Source organism: Pseudophryne corroboree, chromosome 2 (genome assembly GCF_028390025.1).
Source record: "Pseudophryne corroboree isolate aPseCor3 chromosome 2, aPseCor3.hap2, whole genome shotgun sequence".
In the NCBI taxonomy this organism is placed as follows: Eukaryota; Metazoa; Chordata; class Amphibia; order Anura; family Myobatrachidae; genus Pseudophryne; species Pseudophryne corroboree.
In genome coordinates this window covers 433627357-433648618 of record NC_086445.1, presented here as the reverse complement: position 1 = coordinate 433648618, position 21262 = coordinate 433627357, and the positions used below count along the sequence as shown (strand labels likewise).

At 47.7% G+C, this 21262-nt stretch overlaps 1 pseudogene; it reads left to right on the top strand.

The window, feature by feature from the left end:
* The first annotated feature begins 20762 nt into the window (after positions 1–20762).
* LOC135054163 (U5 spliceosomal RNA) lies at positions 20763–20886 on the top strand (annotated as a pseudogene).
* The last annotated feature ends 376 nt before the right edge of the window (positions 20887–21262 follow it).

Here is a 21262-nt window from a genome sequence, read left to right as displayed (position 1 = left end):
GCAGAAGCCCATCTGTGTGCTATGCCCTCTCCCAGCTTCTGTAATGCTTTGTTCAATTCCCTGCTCTCTCTGCTGCCAGGAAGATCTCTTTCCTTGTGAGCACATAGGCTGAGACTAGGCTCATGCAGCTGGGTCTAATTAGGATGGCCAATCCCGGGAATCGGGATTGAAAAATGATCAATCCCGGGATTGGCTGCCTTTTGATGTGTCCTACCCCACTCCCCGCCCTTATCAGCCCAGATAACTCACTGCAATCTGGACGGGAGGGACGGTGGGACACTTCCTGTGAGATCCGGCAGGAAGTGCAGGGCTGCGGTGAGGTCCGGCGGGTGGGTGGGCGTGTGGCTGGCTGCGCAGCGTGACCTCTGACTTCCTGTCACACTTTGCAGTGCGCCCAGCTGGAGCCAGTGGGAGGTGAGCAGGGGGAGCCAGGCAGCATATAAAAAACTAAGTTGCTGGCCAATCCTGAAATCCCCAAGACTGGAAGCTCCAATCCCAGGATTGAATCCCAGCCAATTTTAGGCCGGGGATCCTGATCCCGGGGTTGGCCACCCTAGGTCTGATATGCTAGTACAGGTGGGTGGTGACTAGGCTGTGTGTTTACGGGGAGCTGTCGATGCTGGGCGGGCTGCATGCAACACTCCTCTCTGTGGGATGGTATAGGGGTTTGGAGGGTTGCTGTGCCCTCCCAGGCAAGAATGCAGCAGAAGCTCCTGCTCTCCTTATCAGTTTTACGCTCTTCTCTCTCTCTCTAATCCTATATACATATCGATACTATCTCTCTCTCTAGTCCTATATACATATTTAACCTCTTTCTCTTCTATATACATATCTATCCTATAGATGGACCTGTCTAAAAATGAACTTGCAACCTTACGATCTGTTAGGCATTAACGCTAACCATTGAAATGCTGTAGCTCCTGAGATGGTGTAATGTGAAAAATCGACACCCCACTGTGTGGTGCAATGTGAATTGGTAGTATTCTGTGGCCACGCCCCTTCCCTACAAAGTCACGGTTCTTTATTTTTGGTGCACGTTATCCCTGTTTCAAATAGGGGGAGGGGCATTAATTCTCTTTCTGGTACAGGATACAAAAATGTCTAGTTACGGCACTTTGTATAATTATTTCATTTCAGCTATTTTACATTACACTCATATTCTAAAGCCATTCCCATAGACTTATTCAATACAGATTTTTGCATCTGATTTCTATGGTCACTCTAAAGTAGTACATGCGTCATCACTAACTAATGAGTATATATGAGGGGTTTGCCATAAGTTTCCGGATGTGCAGTGCATAGGTAGAGTAGATTCAATCTGACTGGTTGTGAACTGTAATCTTTTGACTAAAGTTCATGTGAAATGTGCACGGCACAGAGCCGTATATAGGCAGCACTGCACACTGAAGTAGTCAGCATGTTTACTTCTTTCACAAACTCATGGAGCTCAGCAGAGGCCACTGGACTACAAGAGTGGTCTGTGACAGCAGGGTTGTTTTGGCCGACTGCAAGCTGCTTTTGGAGAGGAATTACCATCCCAAACCACTGTGTTTGCAGAATTTCAGCATGGGAGATGTCCAAGGAAGACGAGCACTGCAGCTGACCTGTGTCAGCCGTCACAGAGGAGAACATAGCTGCCGTGCGGACCATAGTTGATTCAGACACTACGGTGATCATGGCTCAGTTAAAGAAGGCATCTCATCAGGATCCATCCACTTGATATACCACAAAAGCTTGGCCTGAGTAAGGTTTCTGCATGCTGGGTGCTCCATCAGCTGACTCGAGGAGAAAGAGGCTCGGATGACTTGGTGCTGAAATATGCTGGCCAGATTTGATGGCGGTTACTGAAATTCTGGAAGATCATCAGTGGTGATGAATCCTGGGGCTAAAGTTTCAACCTCGAGACCAAACAACAGTCAGCCCCAGTTGGAGGTGCGCCTCCGCAGAAGTTTTGATGTGGGCGGAGTGTGGCCAAAAAGATGGTGGCTGTTTTTGTGGCCAAGACTGGTCCTGTAGCTACCGTACCACTCGTGCAGCAGTGCACTGTCACTGGGGACTGGTATGCTAACCAATACCTGCCACAAGGGGTGGTATTCATGTGACCGGCGGTCGGGAGACCGACAGTCACATGACCTCCACCAACATCCCGCCCCCTCAATATCCCAATGGTCGGCATGCCGACCAATAGGGACTATTTTCACTCGTGGGTGTCCACGACACCCATAGAGTGGGAATAGAACCCGCGGTCTCCACCGAGACCGCAGCATGGCGAGCACAGCGAGCCCGCAAGGGGCATGCTGCACTCGCCCCTCCCCGCCGGGATCCCGGTGTCGGTATGCTGCCGGGATCCTGGCGTCGGTATGCTGACCGGCGGTCTCCTGACCGCTGGTCAGACATACTACACCCGCCACAAGTACTAGTAGTAATTTCCACACGCAGTCCAAAAACTCGCTCTCGTGGTGCCCATTTCCATCACGACAATGTACCTGCCCACGAGTCCAGGAAAGTGGAAGATTTTCTTGCCCGTGAAGGCATCCAGGAGCTTAATCATCCACCATACAGTCCAAACATGGCCCCCTATGACTTCTTTATGTTCCCTCAAATCAAGCGCAAGATGCATGGGTTTAACTTTGAGTCACTGGAAGCTGCAGTGGAGCCCTTCATACAGCATGTAGAAGACATACCTGCTTCGGACTGGTCCAGCTGCTTCACCAAGTGGTTTGAGTGCATGCAACTTTGCATAGACTACCCTGGTGAAAAACTGTGTGGAACTATACATCCCTGCATGCCCTGCCACAGTTTTGCTACTACGGCATGCTAAATGTATGTCAGGGTATGCTGCGATAGCTGATGAAACTTGGACAACTAAAGAACTTGTCACAATCAGTACCTGTCCACAAATGACCAATATCGTGTAATAGTGTCCAAAATGTTTCTTTGTAAATAGTGAATAAATTGCTCATGATTGTGATTAATGATATTACTATTATACAAAACACATTATGTATATTTTCTTTCATTGCTCATGCACAAGTATCCAGGAAAATCACAAGCACCCCATTTTCCTGGTGATTTCTGCAGTGCCGACGTGGGATTCTGGAGAGGAAGAATCAAATATGGATGCAGGATGTGCAGGGTCGGCCAGTATGCACCACGCATCCTGCACCCATTATCGATACTTCACTATTTCAAGTAAATATCTCTTCTGTGACACTCACAATAACATGGTTATAGAGAAAAAAAAAAGATAACCCACTAGGGGCATTTTAAGAGAGGAGGTGCCCATGTGCAGACTCTGGGTGGGCCCCCTCCTTTCCATGGCGCCGTAGGCTCTGGCACTGCACATGCACAGGACTCCGGAAACATGGCACCCACCATGGTACGGAGACAAATTGCGTACTGCGCATGCACGTTGCCCATTTTTTGTGGGATTTTTGCCGCAGCTGCAGTGCCGTTGCAGGATTCCCGAAAGGTAAGTACAGTATTACAACAACATGGGTGCGGTATGGGCCCCTCCTAGACCTAGGGGCCCATGTGCACAGCACACACTGCACCCATGATAGAAACGCCAATGTAATCCACCCACTGTGGAGCCATAAACAGGTAAAAAACAGAATTTCTCTGACGTCCTAGTGGATGCTGGGAACTCCGTAAGGACCATGGGGAATAGCGGCTCCGCAGGAGACTGGGCACAACTAAAAGAAAGCTTTTAGACTACCTGGTGTGCACTGGCTCCTCCCACTATGACCCTCCTCCAAGCCTCAGTTAGATTTCTGTGGCCGGCCGAGCTGGATGCACACTAGGGGCTCTCCTGAGCTCCTAGAAAGAAAGTTTATTTTAGGTTTTTTATTTTACAGTGAGACCTGCTGGCAACAGGCTCACTGCATCGAGGGACTTAGGGGAGAAGAAGCGAACCTACCTGCTTGCAGCTAGCTTGGGCTTCTTAGGCTACTGGACACCATTAGCTCCAGAGGGATCGACCGCATGGAACTGGCCTTTGTGTTCGTTCCCGGAGCCGCGCCGCCGTCCCCCTTACAGAGCCAGAAGCAAGAAGAGGTCCGGAAAATCGGCGGCAGAAGACATCAGTCTTCACCAAGGTAGCGCACAGCACTGCAGCTGTGCGCCATTGCTCCTCATACACACCTCACACTCCGGTCACTGAGGGTGCAGGGCGCTGGGGGGGGGCGCGCCCTGAGCAGCAATAAAAACACCTTGGCTGGCAAATATATCACAATATATAGCCCCAGAGGCTATATATGTGATAAATACCCCTGCCAGAATCCATAAAAAAGCGGGAGAAAAGTCAGCGAAAAAGGGGCGGAGCTATCTCCCTCAGCACACGGGTGCCATTTTCTCTTCACAGTGCAGCTGGAAGACAGCTCCCCAGGCTCTCCCCTGTAGTTTGCAGGCTCAAAGGGTTAAAAAGAGAGGGGGGGCACTAAATTTAGGCGCAATATTGTATATACAAGCAGCTATTGGGAAAAATTCACTCAATATAGTGTTAATCCCTAAATTATATAGCGCTCTGGTGTGTGCTGGCATACTCTCTCTCTGTCTCCCCAAAGGGCTGTGTGGGGTCCTGTCCTCAGTCAGAGCATTCCCTGTGTGTGTGCGGTGTGTCGGTACGGCTGTGTCGACACGTTTGATGAGGAGGCTTATGTGGTGGCAGAGCAGATGCCGATAAAATGTGATGTCGCCCCCTGTGGGGCCGACACCAGAGTGGATGGATAGGTGGAAGGTATAAACCGACAGTGTCAACTCCTTACATAAAAGGCTGGATGACGTAACAGCTGTGGGACAGCCGGCTTCTCAGCCGCGCCTGCCCAGGCGTCTCAAAGGCCATCAGGGGCTCAAAAACGCCCGCTCCCTCAGATTGCAGACACAGATGTCGACACGGAGTCTGACTCCAGTGTCGACGAGGTTGAGACATATACACAATCCACTAGGAACATCCGTTACATGATCCCGGCAATAAAAAATGTGTTACACATTTCTGACATTAACCCAAGTACCACTAAAAAAGGGTTTTATGTGTGGGGAGAAAAAGCAGGCAGTGTTTTGTTCCCCCATCAAATGAGTGAATGAAGTGTGAAAAAGCGTGGGTTCCCCCGATAAGAAACTGGTAATTTCTAAAAAGTTACTGATGGCGTACCCTTTCCCGCCAGAGGATAAGTTACGCTGGGAGATATCCCCTAGGGTGGATAGGGCGCTCACACGTTTGTCAAAAAAGGTGGCACTGCCGTCTTAGGATACGGCCACTTTGAAGGTACCTGCTGATAAAAAGCAGGAGGCTATCCTGAAGTCTGTATTTACACACTCAGGTACTAGACTGAGACCTGCAGATAGTGCTGCTGCAGCGTGGTCTGTGACCCTGTCAAACAGGGATACTATTTTGCGAACATAAGAGCATATTAAAGACGTCGTCTTATATATGAGGGATGCACAGAGGGATATTTTGCCGGCTGGCATCCAGAATTAATGCAATGTCCATTCTGTCAGGAGGGGATTAGAGACCCGACACTGGACAGGTGATGCTGACTTTAAAAGGCACATAGAGCCTTATAAGGGTGAGGAATTGTTTGGGGATGGTCTCTGGGACCTCGTATCCACAGCAACAGCTGGGAAGAAAATTTTTTACCTCAGGTTTCCTCACAGCCTAAGAAAGCACTGTATTATCAGATACAGTCCTTTCGGCTTCAGAAAAGCAAGCGGGTCAAAGGCGCTTCCTTTCTACACAGAGACGAGGGAAGAGGGAAAAAGCTGCACCAGTCAGCCAGTTCCCAGAATCAAAATTCTTCCCCCGCTTCCTCTGAGTCCACCGCATGACGCGGGGGCTCCACAGGCGTAGCCAGTTACGGTGGGGGGCCGCTTCAAAAATTTCAGCGATCAGTGGGCTCGCTCACAGGTGGATCCCTGGATCCTTCAAGTAGTATCTCAGGGGTACAAGCTGGAATTCGAGGCGTCTCCCCCCCCCGCCGTTTCCTCAAATCTGCCTTGCCGACAACTCCCTCAGGCAGGGAGGCTGTGCTAGAGGCAATTCACAAGCTGTATTCCCAGCAGGTGATAGTCAAGGTGCCCCTACTTCAACAAGAACGGGGTTACTATTCCACACTGTTTGTGGTACCGAAACCAGACGGTTCGGTGAGACCCATGTTAAATTTGAAATCCTTGAACACATACATAAAAAAATTCAAGTTCAAGATGGAATCGCTCAGGGCGGTTATTGCAAGCCTGGAGGAGGGGGATTACATGGTATCCCTGGACATCAAGGATGCTTACCTACATGTCCCCATTTACCATCCTCACCAGGAGTACCTCAGATTTGTGGTACAGGATTGCCATTACCAATTCCAAACACTGCCGTTTGGACTGTCCACGGCACCGAGGGTCTTTACCAAGGTAATGGCAGAAATGATGATACTCCTTCGAAAAAAGGGAGTTTTAATTATCCCGTACTTGGACGATCTCCTTATAAAGGCGAGGTCCAAGGAGCAGTTGTTGGTCGGAGTAGCACTATCTCGGGAAGTGCTACAACAGCACGGATGGATTCTATACATTCCAAAGTCACAGCTGGTTCCTACCACACGCTTACTGTTCCTGGGGATGGTTCTGGACACAGAACAGAAAAAAGTATTTCTCCCGCAGGAGAAAGCCAAGGAGCTGTCATCTCTAGTCAGAGACCTCCTGAAACCAAAACAGGTATCGGTGCATCACTGCACACGAGTCCTGGGAAAAATGATAGCTTCTTACGAAGCAGAATTCCATTCGGCAGGTTCCATGCAAGAACCTTTCAGTGGGACCTCTTGGACAAGTGGTCGGGATCGCATCTTCAGATGCATCGGCTGATAACCCTGTCTCCAAGGACCAGGGTATCTCTGCTGTGGTGGCTGCAGAGTGCTCATCTTCAAGAGGGCCGCAGATTCGGCATACAGGACTGGGTCCTGGTAACCACGGATGCCAGCCTTCGAGGCTGGGGGGCAGTCACACAGGGAAGAAATTTCCAAGGACTTTGGTCAAGTCAGGAGTCGTCCCTGCACATAAATATTCTGGAACTGAGGGCCATTTACAATGCCCGAAGTCTGGCAAGGCCTCTGCTTCAAAACCAGCCGGTACTGATCCAATCAGACAACATCACGGCAGTCGCCCATGTAAACCGACAGGGCGGCACAAGAAGCAGGATGGCGATGGCAGAAGCCACAAGGATTCTCCAATGGGCGGAAAATCACGTCTTAGCACTGTCAGCAGTGTTCATTCCGGGAGTGGTCAACTGGGAAGCAGACTTCCTCAGCAGACACGACCTACACCCGGGAGAGTGGGGACTTCATCCAGTCTTCCAACTGTTGGTAAACTGTTGGGAAAGGCCACAGGTGGACATGATGGCGTCCCGCCAAAACAAAAAACTAGATATTGCGCCAGGTCAAGGGACCCTCAGGCGATAGCTGTGGACGCTCTAGTGACACCGTGGGTGTACCAGTCGGTTTATGTATTCCCTCCTCTGCCTCTCATACCAAAGGTACTGAGAATAATAAGAAAACGAGGAGTAAGAACGATACTCGTGGTTCCGGATGGGCCAAGAAGAGCTTGGTACCCAGAACTTCAAGAAATGATATCAGAGGACCCATGGCCTCTACCGCTCAGACAGGATCTGCTACAGCAGGGGCCCTGTCTGTTCCAAGACTTACCGCGGCTGCGTTTGACGGCATGGCGGTTGAATTCCGGATCCTAAAGGAAAAGGGCATTCCGGAGGAAGTCATTCCTACGCTGATAAAAGCCAGGAAAGAAGTAACCGCAAACCATTATCACCGTATTTTGCGAAAATATGTTGCGTGGTGTGAGGCCAGGAAGGCCCCAACAGAGGAATTTCAGCTGGGTCGTTTTCTGCACTTCCTACAGTCAGGAGTGACTATGGACCTAAACTTGGGTTCCATTAAGGTCCAGATTTCGGCTCTGTCGATTTTCTTCCAGAAAGAACTGGCTTCACTGCCTGGAGTTCAGACATTTGTAAAGGGAGTGCTACATATTCAGCCCCCTTTTGTGCCTCCTGTGGCACCTTGGGATCTCAACGTGGTGTTGAGTTTCCTAAAATCACATTGGTTTGAGTAACTTAAAACTGTGGATTTGAAATATCTCACGTGGAAAGTGGTCATGTTATTGGCCTTGGCTTCGGCCAGGCGTGTGTCAGAATTGGCGGCTTTGTCATGTAAAAGCCCTTATCTGATTTTCCATATGGATAGGGCAGAATTGAGGACTCGTCCCCAGTTTCTCCCTAAGGTGGTATCAGCTTTTCACTTGAACCAACCTATTGTAGTGCCTGCGGCTACTAGGGACTTGGAAGATTCCAAGTTACTGGACGTAGTCAGGGCCTTAAAAATGTATATTTCCAGGACGGCTGGAGTCAGGAAAATTGACTCGCTTTTTATCCTGTAGGCACCCAACAAAATAGGTGCTCCTGCTTCTAAGCAGACTATTGCTTGCTGAATTTGTAGCACAATTCAGCTGGAGCATTCTGCGGCTGGATTGCCGCATCCTAAATCAGTAAAAGCCCATTCCACGAGGAAGGTGGGCTCATCTTGGGCGGCTGCCCGAGGGGTCTCGGCTTTACAACTTTGCCGAGCTGTAACTTGGTCAGGGGCAAACACGTTTGCAAAATTCTAAAAATTTGATACCCTGGCTGAGGAGGACCTTGAGTTCTCTCATTCGGTGCTGCAGAGTCATCCGCACTCTCCCGCCCGTTTGGGAGCTTTGGTATAATCCCCATGGTCCTTACGGAGTTCCCAGCATCCACTAGGACGTCAGAGAAAATAAGATTTTACTCACCAGTAAATCTATTTCTCGTAGTCCGTAGTGGATGCTGGGCGCCCATCCCAAGTGCGGATTGTCTGCAATACTTGTATGTAGTTATTGCCTAACTAAGGGTTATTGTTGAGCCATCTGTTGAGAGGCTCAGTTATATTTCATACTGTTAACTGGGTATAGTATCACAAGTTATACGGTGTGAATGGTGTGGCTGGTATGAGTCTTACCCGGGATTCAAATTCCTTCCTTATTGTGTCAGCTCTTCCGGGCACAGTATCCTAACTGAGGCTTGGAGGAGGGTCATAGTGGGAGGAGCCAGTGCACACCAGGTAGTCTAAAAGCTTTCTTTTAGTTGTGCCCAGTCTCCTGCGGAGCCGCTATTCCCCATGGTCCTTACGGAGTTCCCAGCATCCACTACGGACTACGAGAAATAGATTTACCGGTGAGTAAAATCTTATTTTAACTGGTTGAGATGTGGAAAAGAATATTGTAATGTCTCCAAAATACCTATTGCATTTATCCCTGGACCAACGCTCCACTCCCAGTCGTCATTGTGCTGTTAAAGCACAAAATCTATCATTTTTTACTTTTTGTCTGTTTATTCAATCATTTAGTTTAGTATAAGTGGTAGTATTAAGAAGAATTACAGTCTGTATAGTACACTTTACCTTGCACTTCTAGAAGAACATGAAAGACAAGCTGAAATTGAATTGCATATAATGACAGTGTAATGATGAATTTTAAAATTCAAAAGGCTTTAATATAAAAAATGTAGCAGTGGTATTCTGATTTACTGCCATGTCCTATTACTGTGTGGGAGAGTAATTTTCTGCAGCAGCATGTGAGCACATTGTACATAAGGTATCTGGGAAGATGTTTCGTATGTTCATGACAGTCTGTCTTATAACATTTATGTCTATGACATGCAAGTCAATACACTGTCTGTAATGATTGCCTATATCTTGTAACACAACCATGTTGGTCCTATCAAATGATGCAGGTTCTCAAACTTGGTCTTCAGGACCCCACACAGTCCCTCACCTGTGGATTTTTAAAATGTGACAGTTTGTGATACACAGGGGTTATTCCGAGATGTACACAGATCACTGCATATGTAAACAGATCTGCATTCATCTCCTTGCATGCTGGGGGCCACCCAGGATCTGTGAGGCTGCCTCCCGATGTAATTGCGGACGCATTGGAACTGAGGTTGACCCCTGGCAGTGCAGCCTGGCTCCGCTGTCAGGTGGCCCACCGCCATTTTCTTAATCGGAGCGGATGCGTGTGACATTACGCATCTGCCTGAAAAAACCCCGTTCAGAAAGCCCCACCTCTCCCCAATGCCGCGAACTCCACTCCCCTGACGGCTGCCACTGTCATTCACACTGTGGCTGCATCCTACCTGGATGTAGTGTGTGAGGTGTCGCGCACACACACTGTGGACAGTGAGTGTGAAGACCACCCGAATGCAGCCGCTGCATACAAACATTCGGCTGTGTTCAGGTCTCAATTAGGCCCCCAGTGCACCTGCTGGGTGACCTGGAAAACATGACCTGTTAGGGATCCGGAGGACTGAGTTTGAGAACCACTGAGTAGGTATACAAATGTAGCCATGCTCATTTTACTGCAATGCAGTATGTTGCAACACGGCTTGCTGTATGATGTGCCAGGCTGCAACTATTCACAGCCAGTGATCGCTCCATTACTTCATAAGGAATAGTCGCAGCCTGGCACGCAGCGCATACGCGCATGCAGGGGGGGTTTCCGAGTACCTAGAAACCCCCCCCCTGCCCGCAATCCATCGCGCTGCTGACCAATATTTATTTTCACACGGAGGAGCTCCGCAGGCTGTCTCTATCATGCGGCAGCTACCTCCATCTTTACACTGACATGCTGGCTGAATGGACAGTAGATGGAGCAGCAGCGCACAGCTCCTCTCAGCCTCAGGAAGTTACCATGGAGCTTTGATGCAGGCCGGTTGAGGCTCCACGGACTACAGCAAGCCACCAGTTGTATGTCTCACAAGTTGGCAGGTGCTGATGGGTCCCGAGGGGTAGGAGTGGAAGGGTGTCTTTGATGCTGGCCGGGTCAGTGCTCTGACACTATATCCCACTCTGCAAAAGAGTGTACAGTATCTTTAGAATCACATGCCTGGGGATGTGGGCAGGGGTTTTCTGGGGGAGGGGGGGTTATGTAGCCCTTTAAAAGTACCAATTAATGATTGTCCAATGAGGAGTGCGTGTGGTCTTTAAAAATAAAGACCTGTGGACAACAAATATACCTCCTGACAAAGTCATTCTGATGACTAAATGCGTTGGGGCGTGGCTTACCTGTGTGGACTGTTGTACGTCATACCGCTGAGTGTCCAGGTCGGCTGCGAGCTCCCTTCTCAATACATCACTGTGTGGATGACGCTGTACCCGAGTGGCCGTTATTGTGGAGCCGGCTAAGTCTGCCTTTTGATACTTACATGTATGTGGATATTTATACCAGTGAAGTTGTTTTATCCGTTAATTCACGAGTGCGCTCTCCTTACTTGCAACTTTTCATATATATATATATATATATATATATATATATATATATGTCAATTTTGACTATCTCTTCTATAGAGAGTCAAAATTGACTTGCCTGCACAGTCTATCTAGTCTTGCGATGCTGACCGCGTGGAACCGCGCATCGGCATCGAATCGGGATCGCAAGGTGACTTTCACCTTGTGATCTGCCCTAACTTTTCTTACGATTTTGACTATATAGTCAAAATCGTAAGAAAAAATCTCAGCATGTGTACACACACCATAAGATGAGCATGGCTACATTTGTATGTTGATTTCACTATAGAAATGCCTTTTAATGAGAGGTGCAAAACAAGTGGACAGAGCTTATACCTTTCAACTGATTACAGCACTTGTGGACAGATAGATTGAGGTCATGCTGCTTTGACGTAGGTGTGATACGCCGGTAAAACACTATTAATAATAGTAGGTATCACGTTTGTAAATGGACTTGCTTGCTCCAGTACTGCAGGGGTTAACAGTTCCCTTACTGGATGATGCTAGCAGGGAAACACTAGGACCCAGAAGGATGACAGCCACAGCACCTGGAGAGTGGAAAGATCCAGAGCCCCAGCAACAGGCTGACCTGTGAACTGAGGAAGGGGAGGAGCCTGTGGTGAGGGAAGAGAGAGCTCAGTGAGGAGACAGAGCCAAGCTGATTAGAGCTGCCTGGGAGCTGGCTTGTACCTGAGAGTGCTGACTAGAGGAGTGGGGTGCAGCTGTGGGAGGACTGCAGGAAGCTCCAGTGACTGAGAGATCCCCTCAGCCACCAGGAGCCGCAACACAGAGACAGAGAGTGGTGCAGACATCACAGTGTGACCAGCCAGGCACATTGGGAAGCAGCACAAACACCCCAGGGTAAGCTCCTGTAAAATCAGAGGGAGGAGAGAGCCAGCAACAGACAGACCCTCAGGAAATCCCCAGCCTGATACCTGACAGCCAACCTCCTATGTGCCCAGTCAGTCAGTGTGAGCCAGAAGGAGAGAGAGGCCAGATAGAGCAGGAGCTAGAGACTCTGTGGTGAACTTTTACTAAGGGCAGCTGGGTAACCCCCACATTGGAAGAAAGGCAATCAGCCAAGTGTGATACAACAGACTGTCAGTGGGGAGCATGGTCACTCTACTACAACTGACATCCAGCTGCTATTCAGAGTAAGAAACCAACAAACCATTCCTTATAACACAAAGTGAGAGACTTGGACAGTGATATAGTTATTGTCACACCCTGCAGGTTGCATTACAGACTGTAGTAAGGGGACATGAACTCACCAAACCAGGAATTGTACTACTTCCATTTGGCTTTCCTAACAAAGAGAGACATATTGCTTTGCTAACTAAAAATGCAACTGCCACCTGGAGGACACTAGAAATATTGCCAAGGTTCATTTAATATTGTACTACATGCAAAAGTGGAGTATTACATTTTGCAAAGGTGTGCTTAACCGTGAAGTGTGATGTAACTAACTGGCGTTACCAGAAAGATATTACTGTAGCAGTTAGGATTGTCATGTGTTTTACCTGATTTGGTGCCATTGTGTATGTTAAACCATTTTCTTTCAAAAACAGCAGTGACACCCTTGTTCCTTATAATAAAATACCAGTCACTGTCCTAACGCGTGGCGACGTGTTTGTTGGGATCTTTGGGGGTCCTTGTCTCTCTGCCTAGTCCCCTAGGAAGCCTGAAGAGCGAGTGTACAGAAAGCCAAGGAAGAAGATCAGGAAACACAGGTACCACTCGATCCACTCACACACCGCCACTCCATCACTAGTGGCGTATTACAAATTGGCGACCACAAACAGGATCGGCCATGGAACTGCGAGGAAGCAACCCGGTCGCAGATGACATCAGGATCAGGGCTCTAAATGACAAGGTAACAGAGTTGATGCAAATCCTAGCCAACATGGAACAGGTGTTGAATAACCTTGAGCAGAATCAACTGGGAGCTGGGTGCAAAGATCGTCAACAAGATTGAGGAGGAAGAAACAGGTCGCGATGGGACCTTCCAAGAGAGCCAGTCCGACGCATCACCGACCTATTTGACTCGCTGGAACGACCGATATGTCGACAATGCAGACGAAGTGGGCACATTGAATGGAACTGTCGACAGCCTTCAAGAAGAACGGAGAGAGTACGACCGCCCAGGAAAAGACAACCAAGGGATACTGGTACAAATACAGTAGTGTAGAACCAGGTTAGCGTGTGCGGCATATTATCTGATGGTGATGTTCAGCAAGCCAGCGCATGAAGAATTGCAGGCAAAGTCATGTGGTTCAGTGTATCACATGGCTATGGTTTTATAAAGCGAGTGGACACTAAACAAAGAGTATACGTGCACTATACTGGCATTCAGAAGACCAAGCAGAAAGGGTGCTTCCGGAACCTGGGAAGTAACGACATGGTCGAGTTTGAATTGGCAATTGGGGAAGAAAGGCATCAAAGCCATTAACGTGACTGGTCCTAGTGGTGTTCCAGTAAAAGGCAACAAATATGCGACAGATCGCAATCAACACTGGTGCTATCCGCGTTATGGAGGTCCTCCACGCAACTGTCAGAAAAACGACCAATACTGCGAAGGTGGAGAGAGGATGAGAGTAGTCGAAAGTGCCACTGATAAAAGGAACACTGTTCCTCCACAGCCAGAACAGAGAGATGGAGCGAAATCGGGAGAAGGTCAGAGTGCAGAAGAAGTGGCTAAACTTCAACATCCTTGCCGGAGATGTTGCCTACCATCTGACCAGAGGAGAACAGAGAAACCCAGACGGCAAGAACCTGGCATCCCAGTGCAGAGTGAATCATTGGAGCAAGTAGATGAACCAGAGGTGAAGGGACAAAGTGAAGTAGTGCAATTGAGCTTGTAGGAGGCAGTCAGTCCCAAGCCAACTCCAGAGCCAGTGCGTGAGATCACACCGAAAGTGGAAGACACCGATTCTGGTACGGCCAACCCCAGTCAGACGTACTCAAGTACCACTGAAGAGAAAGGAGACACTGAAAAAGTGATTGAAATGGTCACGACAGAGAGATTGGGGCTCCTTAAGCCCCAAAGCACAGATTTGGTTACATCACAGTCCAAATCTAATGTCCCTGCGGAAACCCCTAGTGTGGGCGAAAAGCCCATGTCGTATCTGTATCCAGAGAGGTATGGCCCTGCTAGTGAGTATAATACCATAAGTGGTGAAGAGTTTAACGCCATGTTGCCGCAGGCTATCTGGAGGTCTAGAAAGCGTAATAAAGGTATCCCACATGTTCAATGTAGACAATAGCCTGTGATGTAGAGTGAAGTCTATATCTACTGTATGTACTTACCTCTTGTTAAAATGTTTAATTTTTATATTGAAATGTTAAGAGACTTGTCCGGGACTTTGAGTATCCGTTAATTGCGTGAGGACATGCAAAGTTCTAGTGGGAAAGTACGTGATACGCCGGTAAAACACTATGAATAATAGTAGGTATCACATTTGTAAATTGACTTACTTGCTCCAGTACTGCAGGGGTTAACAGTTCCCTTACTGGATGATGCCAGCAGCTAGCTGGGAAACACTAGGACCCAGAAGGATGACAGCCACAGCACCTGGAGAGTGGAAAGATCCAGAGCCCCAGCAACAGGCTGACATGTGAACTGAGGAAGGGGAGGAGCCTCTGGTGAGGGAAGAGAGAGCTCAGTGAGGAGACAGAGCCAAGCTGATTAGAGCTGCCTGGGATCTGGCTTGTACCTGAGAGTGCTGACTAGAGGAGTGGGGTGCAGCTGTGGGAGGACTGCAGGAAGCTCCAGTGACAGAGAGATCCCCTCAGCCACCAGGAACCGCAACACAGAGACATAGAGTGGTGCAGACATCACAGTGTGACCAGCCAGGCACATTGGGAAGCAGCACAAACACCCCAGGGTAAGCTCCTGTAAAATCAGAGGAAGGAGAGAGCCAGCAACAGACAGACCCTCAGGGAATCCCCAGCCTGATACCTGACAGCCAACCTCCTAAGTGTCCAGTCAGTCAGTGTGAGCCAGAAGGAGAGAGAGGCCAGATAGAGCAGGAGCTAGAGACTCTGTGTTGAACTTTTACTAAGGGCAGCTGGGTAACCCCCACATTGGAAGAAAGGCAATCAGCCAAGTGTGATACAACAGACTGTCAGTGGGGAGCATGGTCACTCTACTACAACTGACATCCAGCTGCTATTCAGAGTAAGAAACCAACAAACCATCCCTTATCACACAAAGTGAGAGACTTGGACAGTGATATAGTTATTGTCACACCCTGCAGGTTGCATTACAGACTGTAGTAAGGGGACATGAACTCACCAAACCAGGAATTGTACTACTTCCATTTGGCTTTCCTAACAAAGAGAGACATATTGCTTCTACAGTACCTCTTAATGTGCTTTTGCTAACTAAAAATTCATCTGTCACCTGGAGGACACTAGAAATATTGCCTAGGTTCATTTAATATTGTACTACATGCAAAAGTGGAGTATTACATTTGCAAAGGTGTGCTTAACCGTGAAGTGTGATGTAACTAACTGGCGTTACCAGAAAGATATTACTGTAGCAGTTAGGATTGTCATGTGTTTTACCTGATTTGGTGCCATTGTGTATGTTAAACCATTTTCTTTCAAAAACAGCAGTGACAACCTTGTTCCTTATAATAAAATACCAGTCACTGTCCAAACGCGTGGCGACGTGTTTGTTGGGATCTTTGGGGGTCCTTGTCTCTCTGCCTAGTCCCCGAGGAAGCCTGAAGAGCGAGTGTACAGAAAGCCAAGAAAGAAGATCAGGAAACGCAGGTACCACTCGATCCACTAACACACCGCCACTCCATCACTAGTGGCGTATTACATAGGCACACAATAAAGAGAAACATGCAAATATGAGCAGATGCCATTCCCAAGCATCGTTAGTAATTTTCTTTATTGTAGAAGAAATGTTTAAAAATCATTGGGAAAGTACAGAGCTTTCTGTGGGCATAACATAGACCTGCTTATGTACATAATTGCCGTGAACTACAGTACAACTATTCAGAGACTTATACATTGTTTAGTGTCATCACAGGACACAGTTTATAAGAAGTAGTTTCTCTGTTATAAGCAATGCTACATTTAATGGACTGCACATTTCTTTAGCTGTGCAGATAAAGCTATGTACATAAGTTATGCAATGTGCACTAAAAACCTACTGCAGTAGTCTGTCACTACATAAGGGAAAGCAGTGTGGTAGCATATAATTATCTGCAAGTGCCTCAATAGTATAGTGGATCTGTGAATGGGGAAAAAGAATCCAGGTAATTAGAGGCACCCACAGTGCAACTAAAACTGACAATAGGAATATAAAATAGTACCAAGAAATAAGTTTCTGCTCTCACAAGATATAATTATATCTTTTTTTATTATTGTATCCAAGCATCAGGTGGTACTAGAGAAAGTTTGCAGTACATTTGGTGAGTGTGCGCATTTATTTCTTCTTCAAGATTTATTTGCACTTACTAGCATTAGTGTGAGCGGCAATACTGATTGCTTCTTAATACAGGAACATTATCTCCAAGTGGTTTATTTAGAATGTTGTCTTTAATGACTAAATTAACACAGCAAACCTGAATGGTTTTTCTGGGCTTTCTGAAGCCCATAGCCTTTAAGCAGAGCATATCTCGGACATAGCATATTTAGACTTTTGTTTTACTTAGATCAAGACCATATTTCTAATTGATTCAAATATTGTGTTTTTTCCTGTAATATTTTGATTTAAAGGCAACCATCTACTTGTTAGTACATGTTTTAGTGATTACTGAATGTGAAAATAGAATTCTAAAAACTGCTTATATGTCACCTGAATCATAAACAAGAGCTCTAGTCTTTATAGCTTTAGGGCTGAAACACACGAGCCGGCTTTTACCGGCCGGGAAAAAGACGGATGGCTTTTTCCCGTGCCGGTATTGTAGTTATCAGTGTGAGGGGTAGGGACCTTTCATACTGCACGGCCCCGGCCCGGCTACCGGGTTGCAGCCGGAAATATCCACTGGAAGGTCCGGCTGCCAGGCCGGCGCCGTGCCGTCTTTGTAGGCAGTGGAGCTTTCACACACAACGGTTTTTTTCAAGCCGTGTCTAATGCTGCGCATGCGCCCAGCATTACACACGTCTCAAAGCCGTTGTGTGTGAAAGACCCTGCCGGATGGCAAAAAGCCAGACAAACTTTGTCCGGCTTTTTGCCATCCGGGGAAAACCGGCTAGCGTGTTATTATAGCCCTTAGGGAGACATTACCATACTGTGCAAAACATGGAATGGTTTTAATAAGATTCTATTTATTGTACAGATCATTTGCAGTGGTTCTCAAACCCAGTCCTCAGGATCCCATACAGTTCACGTTTTCAGATCACCCGGCAGGTGCACTGTGTTTCACCATCACATTTTAAAAATCCACAGGTGACCTGGAAAACATAAACTGTATGGGGTCCTGGGACCGAATTTGAGAATCTGTAGACAATAGTAATGCTTTCACACATTTTTTCTTATTTTAAAATGCGATCTCTTATCAGTCTCTTATGAAATACTGTACATGGGTGTAGAATACTGTGCATAGGATGAATTTCCTTAAAAGTAGATTAAGGGGTATATCCAATTAGCCCCAGGAATTTACCAGCCTAATTGTCCCGCCGGGGGCTATCCTATTACCTCCGATAAGCCAGCACGAGCGGTGGCTTATTGGGGGTTACCTGATGCTGCACCGGGTGCTGGCTGCTGACAGCTCCCAGTGTAGCGCTGCTCCTCCGGCTACCCCGGTCATATGGCCACTCCCTGGGATGTGACCGCTGCCGGGAGCGGGGGAGAAGGGGGGATGCAGTCATGACGCTGCCCTGGCTTCCCCGCTGGGGGTCACCGCACAGATTGGCAGCTTCCGGCCCGCGGCGCCATGCCTGCAGTCCCAGCCTGCTGCTGCAGCGGGCATGGGACACTGCAGGTTGTCTGCGGTAATTTGGATTTTGTTTCACCTCCCTCAGGCAGGCAAAACCAAATCCCCAGAAACAGCCCCGTTTCCGTGCTAAGACGGGGCTGTTTCTACCAAAAACACACAGGTTTCACTGAACCTGCACGTTTTCGGGAGAAAGGGAATTTTTCTACAGGCGATCAATCTGGATAGCCTGTAAAAAAAAAAAAATTGGTGAAACCTCTGGAAAAATCGCAAAAAACATACTTTTTTCTGTACCCAATGTTTTACCGGGGCTAAATGTTTTACCAGAGCAGTTACCAACAAAACTGTGGTACAGTAAAAGCATGATGAGTAGTCACTCGTGTAACAATAAATGTTTAAATGAAAGGTGATCTCAGCAGATGCCATAGATTTCATTCAAAAATATTAGACACCTGTCTCTGACATTACCATGACAATGAATGGTATGGACTCTAGGGAGGCTTGCTCCTCTTAATGCTTTTCTAGAGTTTCAGAACTTACTGACTTTTCGTGGTTTAGATATCAATCTGAAAAGAATATATCATTGTAACTAGAAGTGTCGGGTCTACCATTGCCCTCATTCTGATACCTGCTAATATTGTAGGCCTTGAGTCATTTTTCAGTTTGGAATACTGGGCCTGAGTCAGAGGTGCAGGCAGTTCATGCATGGCTGTGATAACTCATCAATTTTCAAGTGCAAATGTCAATTTCTTTTTCATCCACTAGGGGTCACTGGAGTACTCTTGGGATATGGACGGGCGCAGCCGAACAAAGGCACTGAATATTTAAATTTAGGACTCTCCCCCCTCCATATCCCCGAGTACCTCAGTGTACGACCTCAGTGTTTTTTCGGTGCTCACAGCACTAACATCGGCTTGTGGGAAGTTCCCACATTTGAGGAAGATTTTATTAAATTTTTCATTTTTACTTTTTTTACACTTCCCTTCCCAGTTTCTAGAAAAACATGGGTCCGGGATAGTGCCGCTGCAAGGCAGCGCAATGGCGTGTCGGTCCTCACAAAGAGCACCCTCACAGCCACACGCAGTTCACTACCTGCTGTAGGACGGAGCTTGCAGATAGAAGCCCGTCACAGCCATGATCTGCTGCCTAAGCTGGACGGAGCTTACAGGAAGAAGCCCCGTCGCAGCCAGGATCTACTCCAGAGGCTGGACGGAGCTTACAGAAAGAAGCCCCGTCACAGCCAGGAAGAAGCTGGACGGAGCTTGCAGATAGAAGCCCCGTCACAGCCATAATCTGCTGCCTAAGCTGGACGGAGCTTACAGAAAGAAGCCCCGTCACAGCCAGGAAGAAGCTGGACGGAGCTTGCAGATAGAAGCCCCGTCACAGCCATGATCTGCTGCCTAAGCTGGACGGAGCTTACAGGAAGAAGCCCCGTCGCAGCCATGATCTACTCCAGAGGCTGGACGAACTTACAGAAAGAAGCCCGTCACAGCCAGGATGAAGGGATCAAGAAGCTGGACGGAGCTTACAGGAAGAAGCCCCGTCGCAGCCGTGATCAGGAGCAAGCAAGGTAGGCTGGGGAACGGGGCGGTCAGCGCAGGCTGCCGCCCCGCTATGTTGGGGTTAATATGCTGCCTCGCGCTCATACTGACACAGCTCCGTCCGGCCGCACAGCAGGGGGAGCTCATACGCGCCAAGCCCAGCCGCTACAAGGGAGCTCATAACCGCCAAGCCCAGCGCTACGTCTAACAGACGCTCCGTTCGGCCGCCCAGCTCCGTCCGGCCGCACAGCAAGGAGGGAAGCCATACTCAGACTCAGTATGACCGCCGCTCCGTCCGGCCGCCCAGCACCACAAGTGCCAGTGCAGGCTTCCCGCACGGCCGCCCAGCTATGTCCGGCCGCCCAGCGCCATACGGCCGCAGACGCTCCCACAGTCTCAGTACAGAGACGGTGACAGGCCAGTGCAGGCTTCCCGCAGACTTAAGAGGCACGGTGGAAGCTGGCGGATTAAATATATGAACAGCAGTGTATATATATATATATATATATATATATATATATATCACAGGTATTTATAAGGTATTGTTAACTGTCCTGGCAGTAATAGGCTAGTGAATCTATATTACTGTCTGTGATTTTCCCAGTATAATAGGCTATTGAGCCTATATTATCAATGGCTGTTATTAACATTGTAAAGAATAGGCTATTGAGCCTATATTAATGCTGTATAAATATAGGCTATGAGCTTATATATATTTATTCATAGAGCATGTGTTGTACCCGGCCTGTGATTATACTGTATAATAGGCTATATTAACACGGAAACATTTGTAATTTGTTCTGTAATTATCAGGGTCAGCATGGCAAAGGGGCCATTTTAACCATGCTTCCTGTTGTTTTCCAGTTTGTAATTCTGGAACATTCCTGCCCTACATCTCTAAGCCACCAGAGGCGCAGGGGTGTTAGTGGGAATTTGGTTCGGGTTTCACATGCACATGTGAACTGCTTTTCACATAAAGAATACTCTGGTTTCTCTTCAGAGCGAATAAATCTTTCACCTTGTACTAAAGATTTCCGTAGAGAGGAACAACCATGAGTTTCATATACAATAAAATATATATGACACATAATAACTGCAATAAGTCGTGCAAGTGTCTGTCCGTTGCCTATGGTGGTGGCTGTCTGCATAGCGAGTAAGGCTCTAGCGCAGACTAAAAATAATTTTAAAAATCCTATAAGCATGGGCAATTCAAATTAAAAGAGCGGTAACACCGCCTGCTCTAACAAAAGACAGTCTTTTCAAAGGGCCAATTTCCCTTTGGGTACCAGGGTGTTTATTTAACTGGTCTTATAATTTAATGCACGATTCTATGTCAGATCTCACACCGATAACTACGAGTGAGAAGGGTACATTACACCAGCACTCAGATAGTGCGGGGTTTTTGACAACATACATTGCTAAATCCCAGTGAGTCAATGTCTCCATTTTTACAGAGACTTAGTAGACTTTGACCACTATT